Source organism: Lepus europaeus, chromosome 2 (assembly GCF_033115175.1).
Source record: "Lepus europaeus isolate LE1 chromosome 2, mLepTim1.pri, whole genome shotgun sequence".
Classification (NCBI taxonomy): domain Eukaryota; kingdom Metazoa; phylum Chordata; class Mammalia; order Lagomorpha; family Leporidae; genus Lepus; species Lepus europaeus.
Window position 1 is genome coordinate 110,717,240 of NC_084828.1, and position 25,869 is coordinate 110,743,108.

The window sequence follows — 25,869 nt, forward strand, 5'->3', positions numbered from 1 at the left end:
TTGCCACAAAATGGATGAAACTGGAGACCATTATGCTCAGTTAAATAAACCAGACCCCAAAAGACAAATATATATTTTCTGATATGTCATAGTTAATATATAGAATACAAAGGAAAAAATTTAATGTATGCAAGTTAAATTTATTAAAAAGAAAATGAAAATATGTAAAAATTTGCATCATATAGCTAAAATAATGCTAAGAATGAGATTTAGAGCATTAAATACTTTTGTTAGAAAAACTTCAAATCTGGCTGGCGCCGTGGCTCACTAGGCTAATCCTCCGCCTTGCAGCGCCGGCACACCGGGTTCTAGTCCCGGTCGGGGCGCTGGATTCTGTCCCGGTTGCCCCTCTTCCAGGCCAGCTCTCTGCTGTGGCCAGGGAGTGCAGTGGAGGATGGCCCAAGTGCTTGGGCCCTGCACCCCATGGGAGACCAGGAGAAGCACCTGGCTCCTACCATAGGACCATAGGATCAGCGCGGTGCGCCGGTTGCAGTGCGCCAGCCGCAGCGGCCATTGGAGGGTGAACCAACGGCAAAGGAAGACCTTTCTCTCTGTCTCTCTCTCTCACTGTCCACTCTGCCTGTCAAAAAAAAAAAAAAAAAAGAAAAAGAAAAACTTCAAATCTGTAATTTAAGCTTCTTCCTTAAACCAGAAAAAGAAGAGTAAACTAATCTCACTTCAAAAAGAAAGAGGAAAAGAATGAAACTAAGAGTGAAAATTAATGAAACTGTAAACAGAAAAGGAAGATAGAAAATCAATGAGTATCAATCTAATGAAAGTTGATTCTTAGAAATGACCCATGAAATTGATCATTTCCAGCCAGAGTGTTGAGAAACAATTCTATGAGTCTCTTCTTTTTCTGTTTTTTGAGAATTTTTGTTTAGAAGTCTAATTTTTTAAAAAGTTAATTTTACTTGTCTTATTTATTTGAAAAGCAGAGAGACAAAGATATCCCATTTACTTGGTTTACTTCCCATCCATTTGGTTCACTCCCCAAATACCCACGACAGCTAGGGCAGGGCCAGGCCAAAGCCAGGATCCAGAAACTCCTGCATGGCTGCCAGGTACTCAAGTACTTGAGCGATCACCTGCTGTTTCTTACCATGCACATAAACAGGAAGCTGAAATTGAAGTGGAGTCAGGACCAAAATCCAGGCATTCTGACCTGGAGTGCAGGCATCCCATGCAGGGTCTTAATCGCTATGCCGAATACCCACCTCAGAAAAGAGAATTAAAAGAAAAATAATTGAGGATAATGCCAGAGATCTTTGGGTCTGGAAACTGTGACCTGCTGGGAAAGGATGGCCCAAAGGAGAGTTCCTTATGGTGAAGAAAATGAGTCTCTTATTTCTCTCTCTCTCTCTCTCTCTCTCTCTCTGTATATATATATATATGCAAAACACTGACTCCCTTTTGTTATAATTTTTTCTTTTTTTAAAAGTGTTTACTTATTTATTTATTTATTATTTGACAGGTAGAGTTATAGACAGTGAGAGAGAGAGACAGAGAGAAAGGTCTTCCCTCTGTTGTTCACCCCCAAATGGCTGCAATGGCCAGCGCTGCACCGATCCAAAGCCAGGAGCCAGGTGCTTCCTCCTGGTCTCCCATGCGGGTGCAGGGGCCCAAGCACTTGGGCCATCCTCTACTGCCCTCCCGGGCCACAGCAGAGAGCTGGACTGGAAAAGGAGCAACCAGGACTAGAACCTGGTTCCCATATGGGCTGCTGGTGCCGCAGGCGGAGGATTAGCCAAGTGAGCCACGGCGCCGGCCCCAATTTTTTCCAATAATGTTAGTACAGTAAGCAGTCTTAGAAGTTAGTGATTAGAGATAGTGATTCCTTCCAGAGAAAAGAATAGTCATGGTTACTGTTTGGTGTAATAAAGAGGATGTCTCACTTTGGAACAAAGGAAAGGCATGGCTGTTTCTTACTGCAAAAGACTCTGGTGCCTAAACTGAGTGTTCCTTTGCTACAAAGCAAACCACTCCAATTTCAGGTGTCATCATCTCTCTCTCTGTGTATTGTTCTGTGGGAAGTTGTGCCCAGGGAACAACTACAATAATGCTGATGCTCTGAAGGTTGCTACTGCTTTTTGTAGTAAGCTGAATTTTATCTCTGATAAAGGAGTTGTATCTTCTACCAAGATCCACAAAACTATGGCAACTTAGCTTTCTTAAAAAAAAATTTTTTTTTAAAGATTTTTATTTATTTGAGAGGCAGAGTTACAGACAGGGAAAGGGAGAGAGCAGAGGCGTCTTCCATCTGCTGGTTCACTCCTGATATGGCCGCAATGGCTGGAGCTGTGCCGATCCAAAGCCACGAGCAAGGAGTTTCTTCCAGGTTTCCCACGTGGGTGCAGGGGCCCAAGGACTTGGGCCATCCTCCACTGCCTTCCCAGGCCATAGTAGAGAGCTGGATCAGAAGAGGAGCGGCTGGGACCCGAACCAGGGCCCACTTGGGAGGCCAATGCCGCAGGCTGAGGCCCAGCCCACCATGCCACAGCACCAGCCTCAGACAACTTAGCTTCTTAGCTTGCAGGTAGGATAAAATCTCCAACTCTTCAAAATTCTTAACACAAAGTGATGAAGGAAAGAGAAAAGACACAAATTACTAATTTCAAGAATGAAGGAGTACATATCACTTACATATTCTACCAATATTTAAAAATAAGAGAAGATTATTAACAACTTTACATATAAATTTAACTGCTTAATCACTTCTCGGTCTTTTGGCTAAGATAAGTGAAATTTAACTACTTAACTAAAATGCACATGATTTAAAATTACAAGCATCCAAAACTGTGTCAAGAAGAAAGACATGAAAGTTCTATATCTTTTTTTTTAAGATTTATTTATTTATTTGAAAGTCAGAGTTACACAGAGAAGGAGAGACAGACAGAGAGAGAGAGAGAGAGAGAGAGGTCTTCCATCTACTGGTTCACTACCTAATTGGCTGCAACAGCTGGAGCTGAACCTATCCAAAGCAGGGAGCCAAGAGCTTCTTCTTGGTCTCCCACGTGGGTGCAGGCCATCTTCTACTGCTTTCCCAGCCCATAGCAGAGAACTGGATTGGAAGAGGAGCAGCCAGGACTCGAACTGGCACCTATATGGGATGCTGGTGCTGCAGGCTGTGGCTTTAACCTGCTGCACCAAAGCACCGGCCTCCATATGAGGTCTTAGTCAATGAATGAGGCAAGGCAAAGAAACAATAAGTATATAGATAGGTGAGGAAGAAATTGTCTCTACTCACAGATCTGATCATCTAAAGTGAAAATCTAAAGATATTTACAAAAGCTCCCAGAATAAGTGAATTTATCAAGGTCACAGCATAAAAAATGTGAAATATGAACTGTATTTCCTATATTAACAGTGAAAAAAGTACCACTTACAATGGCAGACACACACATACACACATCAGAGAGAGAAGTTTATTCATATGTAACAGAATACATACAAGATTGGTATGCTGAAAATCTATATGTGAATGTTTATACTCATGGAACTGGAAACATGCCAGATAGCCTTCAATTGGTATGAACTGTAGCACGTCTAATGGAATACTACTCAACAAACAGACACAAAACAAAGAAACAACCAGATTATTTTTATATGTACAATATGGAGGAATCTCAAGTGCATTACGCTCAGTGAAAGAAGCCAAACTCAAAAGGTTACATGGGGGTTAAGATGCTGCTTGGGATGCCTTCATCCCATATTGGAGTGCCTGGGTTTGATTCCTGGGTTCACTTTAAATTCCAGCTGCCTGCTAATGTGCACTTGGAAGGCAGCAGGTGATGGATCAGGTAATTGGGTTCCTGCCTCCCAAGTGGAAGACACAGATTGATTTCTAGGCTCATGGCTTTGGGTTGGCACAGCCCTGGCTGTTGTGGGGGAGTGAATTAGTGGATGGAAGATCTCTGTCTCTGTTTCTCTCTCTCTCTCTCTCTCTCTCTCTCTCTCTCTCTCTCATGAAGCAGAAAAAAATTTATATAAAGTAAGTGTCTTAGGCAGGATGAGCTCTTAGAACAAAATACCTGAAAGTGAGTAATGTATAAACAACAGAAGTTTTTTGCTCACAGTTCTAGATGGTTGGGAAGTCCAAGATTAAAACGCCAGAGTTCAGTGTCTGGAGAGGGTCTGTTTTTCAGAGACAGCATCTTCTGTGTATCTTCGTGTGACAAAAGGAGAAAACAATATTCCTCGGGTGTCTTTACCAAGGGCACTGATTATCCATGAGGATTCTACCCTCATGACTAAATCTCTCTAAAGTGTCTATCTCTTACTACTGTCACGTTGGAGGATTAGATCCCAACATGTGAATTTTTAATAAATCTTTACTTTTTTTTTTTTTGGACAGGCAGAGTTAGACAGAGAGAGAGAGAGAGAGAGAGAGAGAGAGAGAGAGAGAAAGGTCTTCCTTCCGTTGGTTCACTCCCCTAATGGCCGCTACGGCCAGCACTGCGCCAATCCAAAGCCAGGAGCTGGGTGCTTCCTCCTGGTCTCCCATGTGGGTGCAGGGGCCCAAGCACTTGGGCCATCCTCCACTGCCCTCCCGGGCCACAGCAGAGAGCTGGACTGGAAGAGGAGCAAACGGGACAGAATCTGGCACCCCAACTGGGACTAGAACCCGGGGTGCTGGCGCTGCAGGCAGAGGATTAGCCTAGTGAGCCGTGGCGCCAGCCAATATTTACTTATTTTAAAGCAGAACAACATAAAGAGAAGGAGAGATCTTTCATTCATGGCTCACTCCCCAAATGACTGCAATGGTAACCGGGCTAGGCTGCAGTCAGCAGCCAGGAGTTCCCTCCTAGTTTCCCACATGGGGTGGATGTTAGGGGCCCAAGTATCTGGGCCATCTTTTACTGTCTTTGCAGGTGCTTTAGCAGGGAGGTAGATTGGAAGTAGAGTAGGTGGGACTTGATCAGTCATTCAGACATGGAATGTAGGCATCCCAAGTGGCAGCTTAATCTGCTGTGCCACAATGCCAGCCCAGTCAATATATGAATTTTGGTGAATGCGAACATTCAACCATAACAATAAAATTCTCTTTATTTGATGTTTAATGTCTGGAAAAGGCAAGACTGTAAGGATGAAGAACAGGTCAGTGGTTTCCAGTTTTCTGGTTTGCAGAGGAATAGCCTGAGAGAATTGTTTAGAGGTTATATGGCTGTTCTGGGTCTTGATTGTGATAGTAATTACATAATTCTATGTATTTTTCAAAACTTACAAATTTTTCACCAAAAAGAGTGAATTTTGCTGCATGTAAAAGCATTTTAGGAGCTGCCATTGTGGCACAGTGGGCCATCGTGACACTGGCATCCCATACGGGTGCCCGTTTCAGTCCCAGCCACTTCACTTCCGATGCAGCTCCCTACTAATGTGCCTGGGAAAGCAGTGAGACATGGCCCAAGTCCTTGGGTCTTGCACCCATGTGGAAGATGTGGAAGAAGCTCCTGGCTCCTGGCTTCAGCAGGTCATTCAGGAGCTCCTGGCTCCTGGTCATTGTGACCATCTTGGGAGTTAACCAGTGGAGGGAAGATCAATCTCTCTCTCTCTTTCAAATAAATAAAACAAATCTTAAAAAAAAAAAAAAGGGATTTTAAAGCTATTCGTAAAATTGAGCTTGAAAAGAAAAAAAAAATAAGAGAAAACTAAGGTTTTGAAGTCTTGTAGTGCACGTTGCTTTGTTAACACAAGCATAAGAAAATACAGTTCTTACTCTGAAATGAATGAGTTATCCTCATATTCTCACCAGTCTTTACATGGCTTCAGTGTTCAAGTTTAGTGCAACAAAAGTGGCAATTGGCATTGCTTTCCTGCTTTGATAATTAAACAATGTTATTTTCTTTATCACAGCCTGGGTAAGGAGTGCAATTTAGCATTTGAGAATTGTTCTTTTTTTCTCTTTGACATTGATTTCCTCAGTTTTGCTAAGAATTGAAAAATTACTGATTGGGAAAACAGTTCAAAAAGATGACATGGTTAATACCTTAACCACACAATAGAATAAACTCCAAATACGTTGAATAATAAAATGTAAAAATGAAATTGTGCTAACCCAAGAAAATGAAACATAGCAAGTCCCTTTAAAAACATCAAATGTGGGTGGGCATTGTGGGGCAGAGGGTTTAGCAGCCCAGAGCACCCATTTGAGGCCTGATTGCTTCTCTTCCAATCCAGCTTCCTGCTAATGTGCCTGGGAAGGCACCATATGATTGTTCAAGTACTAGGGTCCCTGCTACCCACTTGAGAGTCCTGAATGGAGTTATCGGCTCCTCCTGCCTTTGGCCTGGACCAGGGCTAGCCACTGTGGGCATCTGGGGAATGAACCAGCAGATGAAAGATCTTTTTCTCAGTCACTCTGCCTTTTAAATAAATAAATAAAAACATTGAGTAGGCAAAGCATTTCTCTCTATGATTACAAAAATAAAATATTGACAAATTCAACTGCATTTTTTGAAATATTTCTTCATAACAAAAACAATGGGGGGCGGGGATGTGGTACAGCAGTTAAGATGCTGCTTGGGATGCTAGCATCCCACATCAGAGTGCCTGAGAGGCACTGATTCCAAATCCATCTTCCTGCTAATAATGTGCACCATGGGAGGCAGCAGCTGATGGCTCAACTACTTAGGTCCCTGCCACCCGTGCAGGAGACTTGGATTGAGTTCTGGTTTCCTGGTTTTGGGTTGGCGCAGCCCTGGCTGTTGTAGTTGTTTATGGAGTGAACCAGCAGATGTAATCTCTCTCTCTCTCTCTCTCTCAGCCTTTCAAATAAATAAAAACAAATAAAAATCAATAAAACAGCAGAAGATGTCAAAAGACAAACTGGGAAAAATATTTGCCACTTATATCAAGTTAAAAAGACTAAATTCCTTAAGAATTTCTGGAAATTGAGAGATCAATAAATCAACAGAAAAATAGCAAAGGATATGAGTAGACGGTTCATAGAAAAAGAAATACAAATTTCTCTTTATCTTATGTTAAGTTGTTTAACCTCGATAACATAAAGAAATCTACAAGTTAACACTGCACTAGGATAGCTTGAAAGAAAGAGAGCAAAATAGAACCATTTCTATAAAGGGAATTTGGCAATATGTAGCAAATTTCTTTGACCTAGGGAAAAAGCAATCATGCAAAGCTATTCATCACAGAACTATTTTTAATTGTAAAGGGAATACTGAGAACAGTCCAAATGGCCATTAGTTAGAGAATGGTTGAATAAAATATAGTATATTCACCTAATGAAGTACTAAGTTTCTGTGAAAGGAATGAGGACTAGCTTTATATACTGCTGCGAAATGGACTCCAGATGGGAGAGCAGAGATGGACTTTTAACCGCATAAAACGAGATGGAGAGAAGTGTGCATCATATGCCACTGATATGGGAGACATGTGTGTGCATTTGCTTATATTTTTATTTTATTTTAACTTTTAAAAAAGATTATTTACTTATATAAAAGTCAGGAAGAGAGAGAGAGAAAGAGGACTTACACTCACTGGTTCACTCCCCAAATGCTCACAACAGTTGTGGCTGGGCCAGGCTAAAACCAAGAGCCTGGAACTCCATCTGGATCTCCCACATGGATGGCAGGGACTCCAGCACTTGAGCCATCGTCTACTGCTTCCCCAGGTGTATTAACAGGAAGCTGAATTGAAAGCAGAGTACACAGAACTCCAACCAGCCATCTGACATGGGATGTGGGTGTCCTAAGGGAGTGGCTTAACAAGCTGCACCAAAACCCCAATCCCTATTTCTCTATTTTATTTTATTTGAAAATATGAGAGAGAGAGAGAGAGAGAGAGAGAGAGAGAGAGAGAGAGAGAGATCTCCACTGGTTCACTTTAAAATGCCTGCAATGGCCAGTGCCAGAACAAAGCTGGGAGCCAGGAACTCAATCTAGGTCTCCCATGCTGGTTGTAGGGACCCAACTAGTTTAGCTGTCACTGCTGCCTCTCAGGGTGCACATTAACAGGAAGCTTAAATCAGGAGCTGGAGCTGGGTACTGAGCCCAGGCAGACGTCTTAACTGCTGGGCTAAATACCTGTTCCCTTTGTTTATATATTTTTTAAAGATTTTGTTTATTTATTTGAAAGGCAGAGTCACAGAGAGGCAGAGAGAGAGAGAGAGAGAGAGAGAGAGAGAGAGAGAGATGTTTTCCATCTGCTGGTTCACGCCCCAGATGGCCCCAATGACCAGAACTGTGCTGATCGGAAGCCAGGAGCCAGGATCTTCCTCTAGGTCTCCTACGTGGGTGCAGGGGCCCAAGGACTTGGGCCATCTTCCACTGCTTTCCCAGGCCATAGTAGAGATTTGGGTCAGAAATGGAAAAGCCAAGACTTGAATCAGCACCCATATGGGATACTTGGGAGCTTGCCTGGGATCATCAAAAGGAATTAATCAAGCTACAGGTGGTCATACAAATGGAACCTTGCTTGGAAGCTTCATTCTACAGGGGACTCCCAGATATGCCTCTGGAAGAGCCCTGACTGCCATCCCTTAATGCCAACCCTTTCCAGCTTGAAGCCTCCAGGGTGGTTGTCACTCCGTTCCCTAATAGCAGTTAGGGTCACCTCTTCAGAGGGGAGATAGTTAGAGACTGGAAACAGATTTTTTTTTTTTTTAAGTTTTGTTGTTTATTTTACAGAAAGGAGAACACCAACATTTGCCACAAATTCTTCTAAATTATTTAGGAAGGCAATCTTTGACAGAAAGATTTATTTTTTATTTGTTATTTATTTATTTATTTGACAGATAGACAGTGAGAGAGAAACAGAGAGAAAGGTCTTCCTTCCATTGGTTTACCCCCCCAAATGGATGCTAAGGGCAGAGCTACGCCAATCCAAAGCCAGGAGCCAGGTACTTCTTCCTGGTCTCCCATGCGGGTGCAGGGCCCAAGCACCTGGGCCATCCTCCACTGCCTTCCCAGGCCAGAACAGAGAGCTGGACTGGAAGAGGAGCAACTGGGACTAGAACCTGGTGCCCATATGGAATGCCTGTGCCGCAGGTGGAGTATTAACCCAGTGAGCCACGGGGCCAGCCCCAGAAAGATTATCTTTAAAAGATTTTATTTATGGTTGGCACTGCGGCTCACTAGGCTAATCCTCCGCCTTGCGGCGCTGGCACACCAGGTTCTAGTCCCAGTCAGGGCACCGGTTCTGTCCCGGTTGCCCCTCTTCCAGGCCAGCTCTCTGCTATGGCCCCGGAAGGCAGTGGAGGATGGCCCAGGTCCTTGGGCCCTGCACCCGCATGGGAGACCAGGAGAAGCACCTGGCTCCTGCCTTCGGATCAGCGCAGTGCGCCGGCCGCAGCGGCCATTGGAGGGTGAACCAACGGCAAAAAGGAAGACCTTTCTCTCTGTCTCTCTCTCTCACTGTCCACTCTGCCTGTCCAAAAAAAAAAAAAAAAAAAGATTTTATTTATTTGAAAGGCAGAGGCAGCGAGAAAGAGAGAGGAGTCTTCCATTTGCTGGTTTACTCCTCAAATGGCTGCAATGGCCGGAGCTGGGCCATTCTGAAGCCAGGAGCCAGGAGCTTCTTCCAGGTCTCCGATATGGATGCAGGGCCCAAGGACTTGGACCATCTTCCACTGCCTCCCAGGGCATAGCAGAGAGCCGGATCAAAAGTGGGGCAGCCAGAACTTGAACCAGCACTCATATGGGATGCCGGCACTGCAGGCGGTGACTTTACCTGCTATGCAATGGTGCTGGCCCCCAGAAAGATTTTTTTTTAAAGATTTATTTATTTATTTGAAAAACAGAGTTACAGAGTGGCAGAGGTAGAAGGAGGAGAGAGAGAGGTCTTTCATTCGCTGGCCCACTTCCGAGATGGCTGCAACATCCAGGGCTGTGCTGATCTGAAGCCAAGAGCCAGGAGGTTCTTCTGGGTCTCCCACGCAGATGCAGGGGCCCAAGCACCTGGGCCATCTTCTACTGCTTTCCCAGGACTTGAACCAGTGCCCATATGGGATGCCAGCACTGCAAGCGGTGGCTTTATCTGCTATGGTACAGCACCAGCTCCGAGAAATTCTTAATATAGACAGATAAGAGGGACAAGGGGCCTTAAGGAAGAACATTGAAATCACTGGACAAGATTGTATCAGCCAAAAGATCTGACCACTGCAGATCTGTTTGAACACTCTATCAACTTCCTTTTGCAGAACAAGTTACTCTGGCGTTGACCTCTGAGTGCCTCCTGATGAGTGCTTTAGTTTCATCTTGTTAACATAGAAAATGCAAAAAGCTGATTCTGGCAGCTGCTCCTTGAGTGGCCCATATTCAGTTCTAGATGTTTTCACCTTATTAGCATATATAACCACCAATCAGGGAAAATTCCCCAATTTAAAACATAAAAATCCCTAAACACACTTCTTCTTTGGCAATTTATTTTTGGACCCCTCTGGGCTGCTGGGAGCTTTCTCTTTTCATCAATAAATTTCCTTTTTTTTTTTTTTTTTTTTGACAGGCAGAGTGGATAGTGAGAGAGAGAGACAGATAGAAAGGTCTTCCTTTTTCCGTTGGTTCACCCCCCAGTGGCCGCTGTGGCTGGTGCATCTCGCTGATCCAAAGCCAGGAGCCAAGAACTTCTTCCGGGTCTCTCACATGGGTGCAGGGACCCAAGGACTTGGGCCATCCTCCACTGCCTTCCCAGGCCATAGCAGAGAGCTGGCCTGGAAGAGGGGCAACCGGGATAGAATCTGGCGCCCCAACCGGGACTAGAACCTGGTGTGCCAGCACTGCAAGGCGGAGGATTAGCCTGTTGAGCCACAGCGCCGGCCAATAAATTTCCTTTGCTTGTAAAAAGAAAAAAGGAAAGAAAAGAGAGAAGAAAGTTCATGAAGAATTATATTAAAATGTAAGCTTATTTTGCTGCAAAAAAATTTGAAATACAGCATATGAGAGTTCTTTAAAAAGTTTGGGGGCCAGCGCTGTGGCACAGCAGGTTAATGCCCTGGCCTGCAGTGCCGACATCCCATATGGGCACCGGTTCAAGACCCGGCTGCTCCTCTTTCGATCCAGCTCTCTGGTATGGCCTGGGAAAGCAGTAGAAGATGGCCCAAGTCCTTGGGTCCCTGCACCCATGTGGGAGACCCGGAAGAAGTTCCTGGCTCCTGGCTTTGGATCGGTGCAGCTTTGGCCATTGCGGCCAATTGAGGAGTGAACCATTGGATGGAAGACCTCTCTCTCTGACTCTCCTATCTCTCTGACTCTCCTCTCTGTGTAACTCTGACTTTCAAATACATAAATAAATCTTTAAAAAAAATCATTAAAAAAAAAGTTTGTAGAGGGGCCAAGCACTGTGGCGTAGTGGGTAAAGACACCGCCTGCAGTGCCAGCATCCCATATGGGTGCTGGTTTGAGTTCCAGCTGCTCCACTTCTGATCCAGCTCTCTACTACGGCCTAGGAAAGCAGTGGCAGATGGCCCAAGTGCTTGAGCCCCTGTACTGACATGCAAGACCTAGAAGAAGCTCCTGGCTCCTGGCTTCTGGCTTCGAATTGGCCCTGCTCTGGCTGTTTGTAGAAATGCATATTATGGAAAAACTGTAGATTACAAAAAGTTTTGCACCAGAACGAACTTATCTCTTATTTCCATTTCAATGAACTTTAAAAAAATTATATATAATAAAGATTTATTTATTTATTTTTAAACATTTATTTATTTGAAAGTCAGAGAGAGGAGAGGCAGAGAAAGAGAGAGGTCTTCCATCCACTGATTCACTCCCCAATTGGCCACAACAGCCAGAGCTGCCCCTACCTGAAGCCAGGAGCCAGGAGCTTCCTCTGGGTCTCCCACGTGGGTGCAGGGGCCCAAGGACTTGAGCCATCTTCTACTGCTTTCCCAGGCCACAGCAGAGAAATGGAATGGAAGTGAAGCAGCTGGGACTTGAACTGGTGGCCATATGGGATGCTTGCACTACAGCCAGCGGCTTTACCCACTACGCCACAGTGCCAGCCCCTACAAGAACATTTTAAAAAGATTTATTTGCTAATATATTTGAAAAGCAGAGCAACACAGAGAGAGGGATCCTCTCCATGTTGTAGAAATGCTGCTCCCCTGGGGCTGGGGCCATGTTGCAGTAGGTTAATCTTCCACCTGTGGCGCCGGCATCTCATATGGGTGCCAGTTCTAGTCCTGGCTGCTCCTCTTCCGATCCAGCTCTCTGCTGTGGCCTAGGATAGCAGTGGAAGATGGCCCAAGTCCTTGGGCCCCTGCACCCACGTGGGAGACCCAGAAGAAGCTCCTGGATCCTGGCTTCGGATTGGTATAGCTCTGGCCGTTGCGGCCATTTGGATAGTGAACCAATGGAAGGAAGACCTTTCTCTCTGTCTCTCCTTCTCACTGTCTGTAACTCTACCTCTCATATAAATAAACAAAATCTTAAAAAAAGAGAGAGAGAAAGGAAGAAAGAGAAAGAAAGAAAGAAAGAAAGAAAGAAAGAAAGAAATGCTGCTCCCCCAGATGGCCACAATATCCACATCTGGGTCAGGACGGAGCCAGGAACCAGGAACTCTCTTCTGATGTCCCATATGGGTGGTAGAGGCCCAAGTATTTGGTCCATCTTCTGCTGCCTTCCCAGGCACGTTAGCAAGACTCTGGATTGGAAGTGGAATAGCCAGTACTAGAACACTGTCTTGTTAAGTCATTTGCTTAGGAGCCACCAAAAGAGAATGAACTCCCCTTGAAAGCTGAGGCAGGCTCTGAAGGAATGAACACCTAGAGGCTGTTGGTGATTGCTCAGGAATTTTTATTTAAGCTGGTCACTTAATACATTTCCCTATTATTGGTAGGGATGGGCACATGAGTCAAATTAATCCAATCAGACAGGATTGGAGGAATCTTCTGCAGCCCTCTGGCCTCTACCTCCCTTGCCCTGCCCGCCCCCCCATGGGACAACAACAAGGAAGAAGCTGCTCCTGGTAGTCCCCCAGCTTTTGGATTGAGCTCAGAGTGTGGAGATAGATAGAACCTTGATCCTAGGACCTGTGGTGGCATTTTGGAGTTGCTCCATCATGCAACCCTGAAATCAGATCTACCTTTTTTTAAAAGTTTTTTGAAAAGATTTATTTATTTATTTGAGAGTCAGAGTTACACAGAGAGAGGAGAGGGAGAGAGAGAGAGAGAGAGAACCCCCATTCGATGGTTCACTCCCCAGTTGGAGCTACGCTGATCCGAAGACAGGAGCCTCTTCTGGGTCTCCCACATAGGTGCAGGGGCCCAAGTACTTGGGCCATCTTCTACTGATTTCCCAGGCCATAGCAGAGAGCTGGATCGGAAGAGGAGCAGCCAGGTCTCAAACTGGTGCCCATATGGGATGCCAGCGCTTCAGGTCAGGTTGTTAACCTGTCGTGCCACAGTGCCGGCCCCCAGATCTACTCTTAACAATTCCTGTATGTACAATAAGTATTCTTCTTAGTTAAATTCACTTGAATTGGGAGTTTAGATTCTTGTAGCCAAAGCATCCTAACTGATATGAGGGTATGCAAGGTGTCATCAGAGTAATTAACTAACCTAGATAGAGCCCTAGTGTGAAGTCATAGAAAAGATGATGCAATAGTTTTTGGGTTGCATCATGGAGTAAGGTGACAAACTTTCCTTGTAGTTGGTAGGTGATAGTTATCCGGGCAGGACAGTGTAAGGAGAGGGAGAGGAAGTTTAAAACAGGGATATTCTTAGGAGTTGGAAAATAATAAAATACAGTGAGGTAATCCATGGGCTGAAGCTCAGGATGCCTTTAGTTCACATTCTGGTTCTACCATTTAATAGTCATGTCACCTTTGGCAACTTAATCTTCCTGGACAACAATTTCTTCATCTGTAAAAGGGCAGCCATAAGGATTGAATAGGATAGTATTAACCTAGTACATATTAAAGCTCAACAATTAGTGGTGTGGTGTAGCAGGTAAAGCTGCCGCCTGCAGTGCTGGCATCCCATATGGGTGCTGGTTCAAGTCCCAGGTCGGGCTCTTGCAGCCAACTGGGGAGTGAGCCAGCGGATGGAAGACCTCTTTCTCTCTGCCTCTCCTCTCTGTGTGTAACTCTGACTTTAAAATAATAAATAAATCTTCTTTAGAAAAAAGCTCAATAATTGCTACTTTAAAATTATATTAGATGGGAGCCGGCATTGTGGCATATTGGGTTAAACTGCTGCTGCAGTGCAGGTATCTCACATGGGCTCGAGTCCCAGCTGCTCCAACTCTGATCCAGCTCCCTATTAATGTGCCTGAGAAAGCAGCTGAGGATGTCCCAGGGCTTGGGCCCTTGCATCCATGTAGGGGACCCAGAAGAAGCTCCTGACTCCTAGCTTCAGCCTGGGCTAGCCCTGGCTGCAAAGGCCATTTGGAGAGTGAACCAGCAGAAAGAAGATCTCTCTTCCTCTCTCTCTCTCTTTCAGTTTCTGCCTCCCTCCTCTCTGTAACTCTGCCTTTCAAATAAAATAAAATTAATCTTAAAAAATGATGTCAGATGAATGTAGATTCTTTCTCAGTGAAGGTAACACTAATAACCCACACCTCTAAACTATCTATTATATGCAGGAAAAAGTTTAAGGGATTGAGAAAGAACAGTTGGAGATACTATTCCTTTCTTGGTGGGAATTGGAAAGAGAGTGAATTTATTATTGTTTAATGTGGTACCTCTAGAAGCAGCCTGGAGCAGAGAAGAAGCCAAATCCTTCCTTGGCATATATGGGAGAGTAGACCTGAGGTGCATGGGTGTAAGGGCTTGCAAAGGGCTGCTGGAGTTGGGGGAATGAGGTCACAGTTGCGGGAAGTGAGCTGGAGCATCCTGCAAATGGGAGGTCAAGGGTGGGGTGACAAATGTGCAGCCTGACTTCTGGAAGGCTTCATAGACTGACCACATCCAGAGTTCCAAAGGGGTCAAGATGACAGCCAGGGGCTTGGCTCGGGCCCTGGTGGAGAATCTCCACCCTGATGTCAGTGATCAGCAACACGTCTCCCACTTGCAGGGCCTGTGTTTTGTTTTGCTAACTGTGTGCAGACTGTGCTAACTTGCATGGCTGAAACATTTGCTTCCCTGGTGTCTGAAGCAGGCAGGATGGTGGGAGCAACTGCCAGGGAAGGAAAGCTTGCCCTCCTTTTTTCTTTTTGGGCCTGCTGGGAATGGGCTGTCAGCTCACGCACTGTCTGTAATCACGTTTGTGTCCACTGTGGCAAGTTCCCCAGGGAGACACAGAGAATTCTGGAGACGGTGGTGCTGTCCAGCTGTGTGTGTCCAGAGGTCACTGCACTGCTCTGCTTGGGGTCCGAGAAGTAGGGAGAAGAATGGGGGGGGGGTGGCTTGCATGGTGTGCCGGCATGAGAGCCTTTGCCAAGATCAAAATGTTCCCCATTGCTGCAAGCAGATGAGATCTTGGAACCTGGAATCACACAGTCCCAGCTCCAGCAGGGCCTCTGGCAACAACCCCAGTGTCTTCAGCTACAGACACCACCTCTGCGAATGCCAAGAAAAGCAAACACAGGCCCCAGATCTCCTGTTGCACCAACTGGAAAGAAGCCCACAGCAGAGGAGCTGAGCTGGGAGGAAGATCTTCCCGGAGCTCTGAATTTCCTGCCAGCCTCCTCTCATCTGAACCAAGCAAACAAACAACATGTTTGTAACAAAATTTGCAGGTGTGGCTGGTTTGTATTCTGGGATTCTCCTTTGATCAAATTCCCTATGGGATGCCGGGATAAAATGGCGAATGAAGCTGCAGAACCCAGTGTGTCCCAGACGTTTCAGACTGAGTAGCAAGGAAGGGACCCTAGAAGCAGAGATTTCATTCCACCCTTGGAGCTGGCCCTCTTTATTCGCTTGGGATGGTATCAGTCAAATGCCCTCCAGACAGCCCCTGAGAAACAAATTCCAAGTTTCTCTTCTTAGGGATGGGACTAGAAGTGGGCATGGAGATGGTTGTCAAAAGCTTAAAGAGAAAGCAGTAGAGTGGCATCTTAAAATTTTGGCTATCCAAGGTTGCAACACAACAGGAAATCTGTCTGGGGAACTGGGGGAAACTTTTCTCAGCTTCAGGAGCAGAAAAGTAGATTGAATAATACCAAGAGTGACAGTAGCTCCCAAGGGGAGAGAAATGCCCATGATAAACAGATGAGTGGGGAGTCTGGGATCTGAGGTGTCTGAACTTTTGAAAAACAGTCTGGAGGCTGCTGGAAACTCAATTCTTCAGATACCCCTGAGGCTTCCTTTTTTTTTTTTTTATTCTATTCATTTGAATGTCAGAGAGACAGAAAAATTTAAAAACATAGATGATAGGTAGGTAGAGATCTCAAATCTGTTGCTTCACTTCCCAAATGCTTACAAAGTCCAGGGCTAAACCAGGCTAAAGCCTGGAGCCAGAAGTGCATCGTGGGTTTCCCACAAGGGTGGTAGGGCAGGGACTCGAGTACTTGAACCATCCCTGCTACCTCCCAAAGGGTACATTAACAAGAAACTGAAATTAGGATCACAGCCAGGACACAAACCCAGGCACTCAGATATGGGGTGCAGGAACCCCAAGCAGCCGCTTAACCACAGCACCAAACGCCTATCCCAGTTTTCTGATTGTTTTTTAAGATTTATTTATTTTATTTGAAAGTCAGAGTTACACAGAGAGAGGACAGGCAGAGAGAGATAGAGGTCTTCCATCTGATGGTTCACTCCCCAATTGGCCGCAATGGCCGGAGCTAAGCCGAGCCAAAGACAGGAGCCAGGAGCTTCTTCCAGGTCTCCCACATGGGTACAGGGGCCCAAAGACTTGGGCCATCCTCCACTGCTTTCCCAGGCCATAGCAGAGAGCTGGATCGGAAGAGGAGCAGCCGGGTCTCGAACTGGTGCCCACGTGGGATGCTGGCACTTCAGGCCAGGGTGTTAACCTGCCGCGCCACAACATCAGCCCCCAGTTTTCTGATTTTAAACAAAGTTTAGTCCTATTCCCAAATAGTTGCAGGTTTCTAGATTAAGATCCACGAACAAATATTGGTCGTATTTAATGTGTAAGGCTAATTAAGTTTTCTATGGATTATTCCAAAAATTAATCTTCCTCCATGCACTCTGGAAATCCTTTCTGCCTCCAATCTCTCTCAATTCATCCTCAACACCCTATCACGCTGTTCTACCCAGAATTATCTATCAGAAGGACAATTTTCAGACTTACAAAAATGTAGAGAGAATATCCTAAAAGGCCATTGCACTCAGCTGTTGGCTTTAAGAATTAACATTTTATTTATCTTTGTTTTGCTCCCTTATTTCAAAGCAAATTCCAGGCACTATATCCTTTTCAACCCTAAACATATCTTGTGCGTTATTACCTGAGAAAATCATGCTTCTTTTACAGTTTTTTTAGGGGCCGGCACTGTGGTGTAGCTGGTAAAGCCATCGCTTGCAGTACCGTCATCCCTTTTGGGTGTTGGCTTGAGTCCCGGCTGCTCTACTTCTGATCCAGCTCTCTGCTGTGTCCTGGGAAAGCAGTAGAAGATGGCCCAAGTCCTTGGGCCCTGCACCCACGTGGGAGACCCGGAAAAAGCTCCTGGCTCCCAGCTTCGGATCGACTCAGCTTTGGCTGCTGAGGCCAATTGGGGAGTGGACCAGTGGATGGAAGACCTCTCTCTCTCTCTCTGCCTCTCCTCTCTCTGTGTAACTCTGACTTTCAAATAAATAAATAAATATTTTTAAAAAGGGTTTTTTTGTGTGTGTGCAATATACATACAAGGTAGTGCCTAAAACAGGTAGCAATGCTTTATATAAGACAAAAAAGTGCATGAACTAATTCCCTTTCAAAATACAGAGAGTTGGACTTGCAGATCTCCCATGATGGTAGACTGGATGGATTTCTGGCCCCCTCCCTTGAAGTCAACCTGTGGAAACTGAGCAAGTGAGTACTTCGCTGCTGCTGCCATTCCCTGGAGACAACGGAGTTGAGTCTGGATAATCAGATGGCCCCAGGCTCTTTGGATCAACCCTTCAATATGTTAAAAAAAAAAAAACTCTTGGGGGCATCTGATTGGTTGAGCTGACGTCACATGACTATGCCCTGGTGGCTAATGAGTTGAGGAAGGGAAATCGCAATTGGTTTCTCTCCAGGAGGAAGAGGCCCTGCCTCCCTTCATCTTTCATTTTCCCCAAATGTGAAGAGGATTCAGGTGCTGAGTACGAAAGTGATCAAATCCATTGTCCAAGTGTTTCTCTTCAGTTCAGGTGAGTGTCCTGAGCTCCAGCTGGCACGTACAGCATTCTTCTCGTGAATTCACCTGCTTGTCTCAGAGTCAGCATGTTCAACCCTGAGCCTGTCGTCGTTCCCCACACTGTCCTTCTCTCTTGCTTTCTCAGTGACTAGCACTGCCATCCACTAGTCACTCAAGTCAGAAATACAGAAGCCATCCTGGAATTCTCCAACATCTTCCATATTTAGGCTTAGCATCATGTGCCTCTCCAGCTCCTTCTTCTGTCTCCAGATGAACTCTCTTTGCTTAATATAGGCCCTCACCACCCTTCACTTACGTGGCGTCCTCTGAGAAAAAGATTCCGGGCAGGTAATTTTTTAGGGGGTGAAGAACACAAGGGTAGGGAAGTGGGGAAGTGAGACAAGGAAGGGAGAGCAGCCAAAATGTCTGCTATCAGGCTGGCTACCATGGTGTGCCACTAAAGCTAACTGGGACACAACACACGCCCTGGAGTTACACACCAGCCTCCTCATGCCTGTTGATGATGTCTCTGAGCATTAATCTTCTGATACTTAAAGCTTTCCCCATGCGACAAAGTGAGTTCCAGTAGCAAGAGATAGCTCCTGGGGGACAAAATGGAGGTGATGGCACTGGTGATGGCAATGACGCCCCAGGGGTGAGGCAGTAGATGGGGCACTGGTGGCATGTGATACAGGCCTCCTACCTACTCTCTGTGTGTGTATGGAGCCCTTCCTGGCCCCGCAGTTTTCTGTTTCTCAGCCACAGTTTCTAAAACTGACATTTAATCATGTTACAGCCCCCATTAAAAATCCTTTTAAGGTTTTCCATAGTGTGCTGTGTAAGATCCAAGTAATTTAGCGAAGCTTATGTGGTCTTTCTTCATCATTTGTCTCTTGCTTACTTCTTCGACTTGATCTCTTGCTGCTTCTCTCTCTGTCTCCTCACAAATGCTATATTCCATTGATCATTACAGTTCCTAGAAGGTGCCATAATTTTTCATGCTTCTATATCTCAGCGTAAACTGGCTTGTCTGTGGGATACCTCTCTCCAGTCCTTTGCTGGCTACCCCTAGGTAGTGGGGTTGCTGAGCATGTGGGGCTCTGGACAGGCTACAATAGTACAGTACAACCTGGGAGGAAGAAGCAGAGGTATCGATATAAAAAGGAGCATCACAAGTTCTTGGGACAATGAAATGAAAAAATAATGCTAATTTTCTATGAACTTTTTGAATCCCCCTTGTATATCTACGTTCATGTTTCTGTGTATAAGTTTCTTGTAAGACTTTATCCTGAAAATGTGTCCCACTATTAATAACATAAAAATGTAATTTGAATGTTATTGAATTAAACTACAAAAATCCTGTTGAAATCCAGTTGAAATATTTTAATCACACATTTAATTTCCTTACTTCAAATTTTTCACTGCCCATCAAGCAATCTTCTGGTTATAATTTGATTTAAAATATTAACCACCTGCAGGGACAGTACAGGCCCATGGTCTGAATGTTTGCATCCTCCTCAAATTCATATGTTGTAACTTAATCCCAAGGTAATGGTGTTAAGAGGTAGGAGCTTTGGGATGTGACTTTGAGTGGAATTAATTCCCTTTTTTGAGTCTTGAGTGAGCCTGTATGCTCTGTCTGCTGTGTAAGGATGTAGCAAGCAGGCTCCAGCTGTGAAGCAAAGAGTAGCCATAACAGTCTTGATCTTGGACTTCCCAGACTGAGATTCACACAGACTGACTCTGACTTAAGCTGGCAAGGCAGCGTTGAATCCCCAATTCAAGGATAGAAGGACTCTATTTTCCATAGGGCAGAATGTTATGGTGGAAGATTAGCCCTCTCTCATTAAATGATTCCATAGGATTTTAAACTAATAACTATCAAAACTTCTTAATTCCAAAAAACAAAATTAGCTGAGTAATTTTTTTAGGATTAGAATATGTTGTTGTAGTCACTCATTTTGTAAAGTCTGAGCATATCTAAATAAAATGTCCTCTATCGATAGTTTAATTTTAGTTCAGTTATTAGCTCTAAATATCACCTACTCAAGAAATTTGTGCTCGTACATGAATTAAGTAAGTCCACAACCAAACATTGCTTAGCAAATTATTCTAGACAGATCATTGCCCTTCCTAATTAGATATGGAACAGAAAACATACTGAAGTGACCATTTGATTTGCAGCAACCAATTTAGTGTTCTGCATCTTGGATTATCAAGCCAGAAGCTGATTTACACTCTGACCGTAGAGCATCGCCGTCTTTCCAAGGGGATGACTTTAAGCAAATACAACTCAATCACCCACCCTTTTGGCTCTTTCCTTTTCCTCAGGCGGAGCACAAATAAGGCCAACCTTGTGCAGTGAGAGCAGCACAACAAGGAGGAGCTTGAGACCCTGCGTGACCACGTGGAGGAGACACAGCGCACTCCCTAACTTCCCCACCTGGTCTGTAGCAGGAGCTACAACAAATATCCTACCGTTTTAGACATCATATGCTTTGGTCTATTCATCATGTCAATCAGTTTGCCCTAACTGGTATATTAGAAGGAACGTGATGCGTGGAGTTAATGAGAGCAACATGTAAAGTCACCAGGACCTTGTGACAAAACAGATAAACAAGGAGAAGGGAACTTCAGACTATTTACAAAAGTGAGGGTTTGACCTTGGAGAGTTCAGGTTGTGGTCAGTGCCAACTCCACATGCACCTTCCTGGCTATGGTGATTGGGACCCTATTCATATTATTATAATAATAAAAATCACTTAAAATGAAGAAAACAGACATTAGATGTGTAGTATGAATGTATTCCAGCCAGCTTCTCCTGGAAAAAAAAAGTCTAGGGTGGAGTCTGGGATATGCACTGAAAAAAAGATGGGGTGAATCACAAAGAAATTGAGACGCACATGAGAGGGTTAAACCGAACCTGCCTGCTTGAGAGCCTCTTAGGGATTCTGAGAAATTGTTTCACAATAGGTCAAAGTCAGTGAAGATAAAGCACACAGTGGTCCCGCTGCCGCCTTGGCACGGCTGGCCTCCCTGCCGGGAAGGAACAGGTTAGGAAATGGTGGCTGTCCTGGTGGTCTGTGCATGTTGGCTGTGGCTGTGGCATTTGTAGCAGTGACTGCCTGGAGAGCAATCCTTGCCTCCTGTTACTGCTGAGGATTGGGCCATCAGGGGTAGTGGGAGTAGAACGAGGGATCACTGCTCTGCTTCACTATAAAGAATTCAGCTGCTCTCCTACTCAAGGACACTTGTGTTTTCAGTCTTCTGTGAGCACAACGATATTGCCGTGGCCAGTGTTGAGCATTAATATATGAGTATTGTTTTCTTGAAGTTTTGTTTCTCCCCCTCCCCCTCCTCCTCTTCCTCTTCTTTCTCCTCCTCTGGCAGAGAGAGGTCTTCCATCCACTGGTTCATTCCCTAGAAGGCTGCAATTGCTGGAGCTGGGCCATTGCGAAGCCAGGAGCCTGGAGCTTCTTCTGGGTCTCCCACATGAGGACAGTAGTCCAAGGACTTGTGCCATTTTCCACTGCTTTCCCAGGCCATAGCAGAGAGCGGGATCGGAAGTGGAGCAGCCAGGACTTGAACCAGTGCCCATATGGGATGCTGGCAATGCAGGCGGCAGCTTTACCCATTATGCCACAGTGCCGGCCCCGAAGTTTTATTTCTTAAACTTCATTTTTTATTTATTTGAGAGGAAAGCAGAATTCCCATCCTCTGGTTCACTCCCCAAATGTCTGCAATGGGCTAGATTTGGAGCCTAAACTAGGAGCCAGAAACTCAATCCAGGTCTCCCATAGGGGTGGCAGGAATTCAATTACCTGAGCCGTCCTGGCTGCCTCCTGGAGTCTCTATTAGCAGGAAGTTAGAATCAGGAGCTGGAGTTGAGAATCAGACCCAGGTGCTCTGATAAGGGATATGGCCATCTTAACTCATGTCTCACCTGCTAAACTAAACACCTGCCCCACATACAAGTATTTCTGAAGGCAAACCCCTAGAAATGAAATGTATTTTTTAATCAAGTCATTTTTCTTAACCTCTTTATATTTTAATAGTTTGAAAAAACAAACAAAAAGAAAGATGTATCAGGATCTTTGGGCAACAAGTAGTAGAAAATTCAGTTGAGAAATTTACAAAACCTGAAACAATGGGAAATGTTATTGTATCATGTAAGTAGTCTTAAGGTTACTCTCATAGCTTCAAGCCTGATAGCCATAAGTGGCTAGATGTAGTCAAGGACAGAAGTTTTGTTTGTTTGTTTGTTTGTTTGTTTGTTTTTGTGATGCCAGTCCCAGTAGGTTGGCTTTCTTTTCTTTTTTTTGACAGGCAGAGTTAGACAGTGAGAGAGAGACAGAGAGAGACAGAGAGAGTTATAGACAGTGAAGGTTGGCTTTCTTTAGGCCAACTCATCTTATGGTGGCAAGGTGATTATAGAAGTTTCAGGCTATCTCCAGATGAAAAAGCTTCTGGGAGGTGCTGTGATTTCTCTAATGCATCTTTTCAAGGTTGAGGAAATTCTTCCCAGTTGTTTCCCAGCCAACTTTCCCTAAAATCACACAAGCACATGCCTGCCCAATCATTGTGAGGGAAATGGGACCATCATGATGATCTTAGACCAATCAAGATTCAACCTCTGGGGCTGCTACAGGGCAATCTCCCCCGATGTAGGGGGCCTGGGCGAGGAATATATATGTTTTTCTTTCTTTCTTTCTTTCTTTTTTTTTTTTTTTTTTTTTTTTTTTTTTAGTGGGAGGTAAAATAGCAAGGTTTATTAGGAAGGGACATCTGTAAGGACGGATGGGCACCTCTCCAGACAGAGCCTGAGAGACTGGGGAGGAGGAAGGAGTGGAGAGATTACACCTGACCAGGCCAGGCGGGCGGCTCAGCAAAGATGCAGAGAGCTAAGTGCACAGTCCAGTTGAAGCTGGGGGTTTTTAAGGAGATGGGTCTTGCTTCCCCACTCTTTTTTTTTTTAAAGATTTATTTTTATTTATTTGAAAGATAGAATTAGAGAGAGAGGTACAGAGAGAGAGAGGTCTTCCATTCACTGGCCGCAACGGCCGGAGCTGTGCCGATTCGAAGCCAGGAGCCAGCATCTTCCTCTGGATCTCCCATGTGGATGCAGGGGCCCAGGGACTTGGGCCATCCTCCACTGCTTTCCCAGGCCACAGCAGAGAGCTGGATCAGAAGAGGAGCAGCTGGGACTAGAACTGGCACCCATATGGGATGCCGGTGCCTCAGACCAGGGTTTTAACCCACTGTGCCACAGCGCTGGCCCCTTACATATATGTTTTTAAGCAACCAGTTTTCCCTAAGGAAGGAGAGAGGGAGGAAGAGTTGTTGGATAGACATCTAATGAAGTGTATTATAAATCATGGATGTTAGTCTCCTCAGAGTAGAGTGTACTATTCTTAACATGTATAGAAATGAGACTTCATATCCATTTTGAATAATATTTTTATGGCAGTAGTATTAAAGTGTTTATGAACACATGTAATTACAGAGATATATTCAATATAACAACCCCTATGAGCTTAAAGGATTAATACTATTAAATGAGAGTTAGGAGATATTTTTAAAATTGTCCTTTGTTCTTTTCAAATCAATTTACTGCATTTCTGTTATAATAGTCACAGCTAAAAGAAAGACCAGATTTATGAAAGAGAAATCTTGTTTAAAGTTTGTAAATCTTCAACTATGTTCATTCAAAATGGAAATCCCATCTTAATTTCCTGTATGCCAACTCATACTGTATTGGCCAACTCATATTTTAAAATACTAATTTGGCTTTGAAGATTTATTAATATACTTTGGAGTAGACAAGTGCTGCACATTAATTAAACTGGACTTAAGGACAGCTTATTGGCTTCATGTAGGTTCAAAAATTCAGACGCTATTTTTCATTATGGTTGCAGGTCCCAGTCACCGTTCGAAGTGTTGCTAGTTTAACCCCTTGCTTTGATGCTGTAAACATGTTAATTACCTAAGAGAAAGAGAGAAAAATTTCAGAATTGAAAATGCAGACAGACAGTTGAGGTGTCTGGAAAATTTTCAAAATCACAATGCTTTGTCTACTACAACAAACACTGAATACTAAATATGAAAATTGTTAATGCCTATGCAAACAAAGATGGACCTGAAAATTTAAAAAACACAAAACCAGTGTTTCTCGTCCAGTGGCTTGTGCTCAATGCTAGACCTGTGTTTCCTGCTCCCTGCTGTTCTTTCCCTTGACTTGCCAGAGTGCAATGGTTATTATTATTGCTGCCTCCTACCTCCTCACTTCTCCCTCCATCCCCAACTTGGTCCTCTGTGCAAAGTCACCATACATAGCCCACTCTGAATTCCAGTGTCATTTCAGAGTCTTCCCCACCCTTCACCAAAATCAACCAGTTATTCTCCTGTTTTGTGTATCATTCATCTAAACATCACTAACATGCTATGTTCTGCTGTAAGAAGCATTCACAGTTTTGGCCTACTTTATTCACTCCCAGTTTTCCTTTGGAGAACCTTCTTCTCACTCCGGGTTTGGGTGGAGTGCCAGTGGTGGGCATAGCTCCTAGCCTTGTCCAATCAACATACCCCATTTTCTAATTTATGGTGACAGGTCAGAGTGATGGACACACATCCCGAATTGTGCCAATGAGATGCATCCTCAGAACTGGGGCTGCTAATAGGGGGAATTGAGGCCTCAGCTGTATTTAGCAGTTGAAGAATCAAAGCATGGAGAGAGAAGGAAGGAGACTGAATCTTGGTGACATAAACTGAGCCATGGAACCCTTCACGCCTGAAACCTACAACCAGTTTCCCATGGCCCATACCCTGGTAACCCTCTTCCGACGCTATCCCCCTTTCTGTGCACCTTGACAATTTCCTTCTTTGGGGTTCAGTTCAAGTGTTACTTCCTCAGTGAAGCCTTCCTTGATCCCTCCCCCATACTGTGGTGTAATTGTCAATGGACTTGTTGACCTGTGGCAGATACTGCTCGCTGTTAGTCAATCCTCATTCTCATTTTTTTTTCCTTAAAACAGCATCCTAATTTGTTTGGAGCAGCAATATGTCCAGCTTAAATACTTACCTTCCCAAAGTCCTTTGCAGATGAGGTGGCCTTGTCACACAATTCCAGTCAGGAGGCATAAACCAACGTATGGTAGAGATTTCTGGGACAGATTCTGTTTCCCCGATCCAGGCAGCTTCACTTGCTTCCTCTTCATTCTTCTTTGCTCCCTCCTGACAGGTTGCATCAGGCTGGATTGAGAGAAGCTACCTGGAAGCCTGGAGAAGCTCCTGTAGGAAAGTCACGTGTGATTAATGGTGGGGCACAAAGATGTTTGGAGCCACAGCCTGGGTGGATCTGATTGCCCATCTCTGGACCTAACTTTTGGAAGAAATAAAGCTCTATTGAAGTCAAGATGCTGTGACTGTGTGTTTTATTAGGAGGTAGTTGAATGCTAACCTCACGAGAAAGCGTCCTGACCAACAGACCTGCTCAGACAATCATCTCCTGAAAGACAGAGCCTAGGCCCTTGCTCCTGAATCCCAAATACGCTAGTGTTCCACATTTAGTAAACTTCACTCTAATGCTGGAATTGGGATTCAAGCCTCAGATCCCTTTTCAAGCCCGAGATTTTATGATTTTATTCTGTAAACCCCCTCTGCTGCCTGCATTCACTTCCGCCATTCTGTTGCATGGTATTTT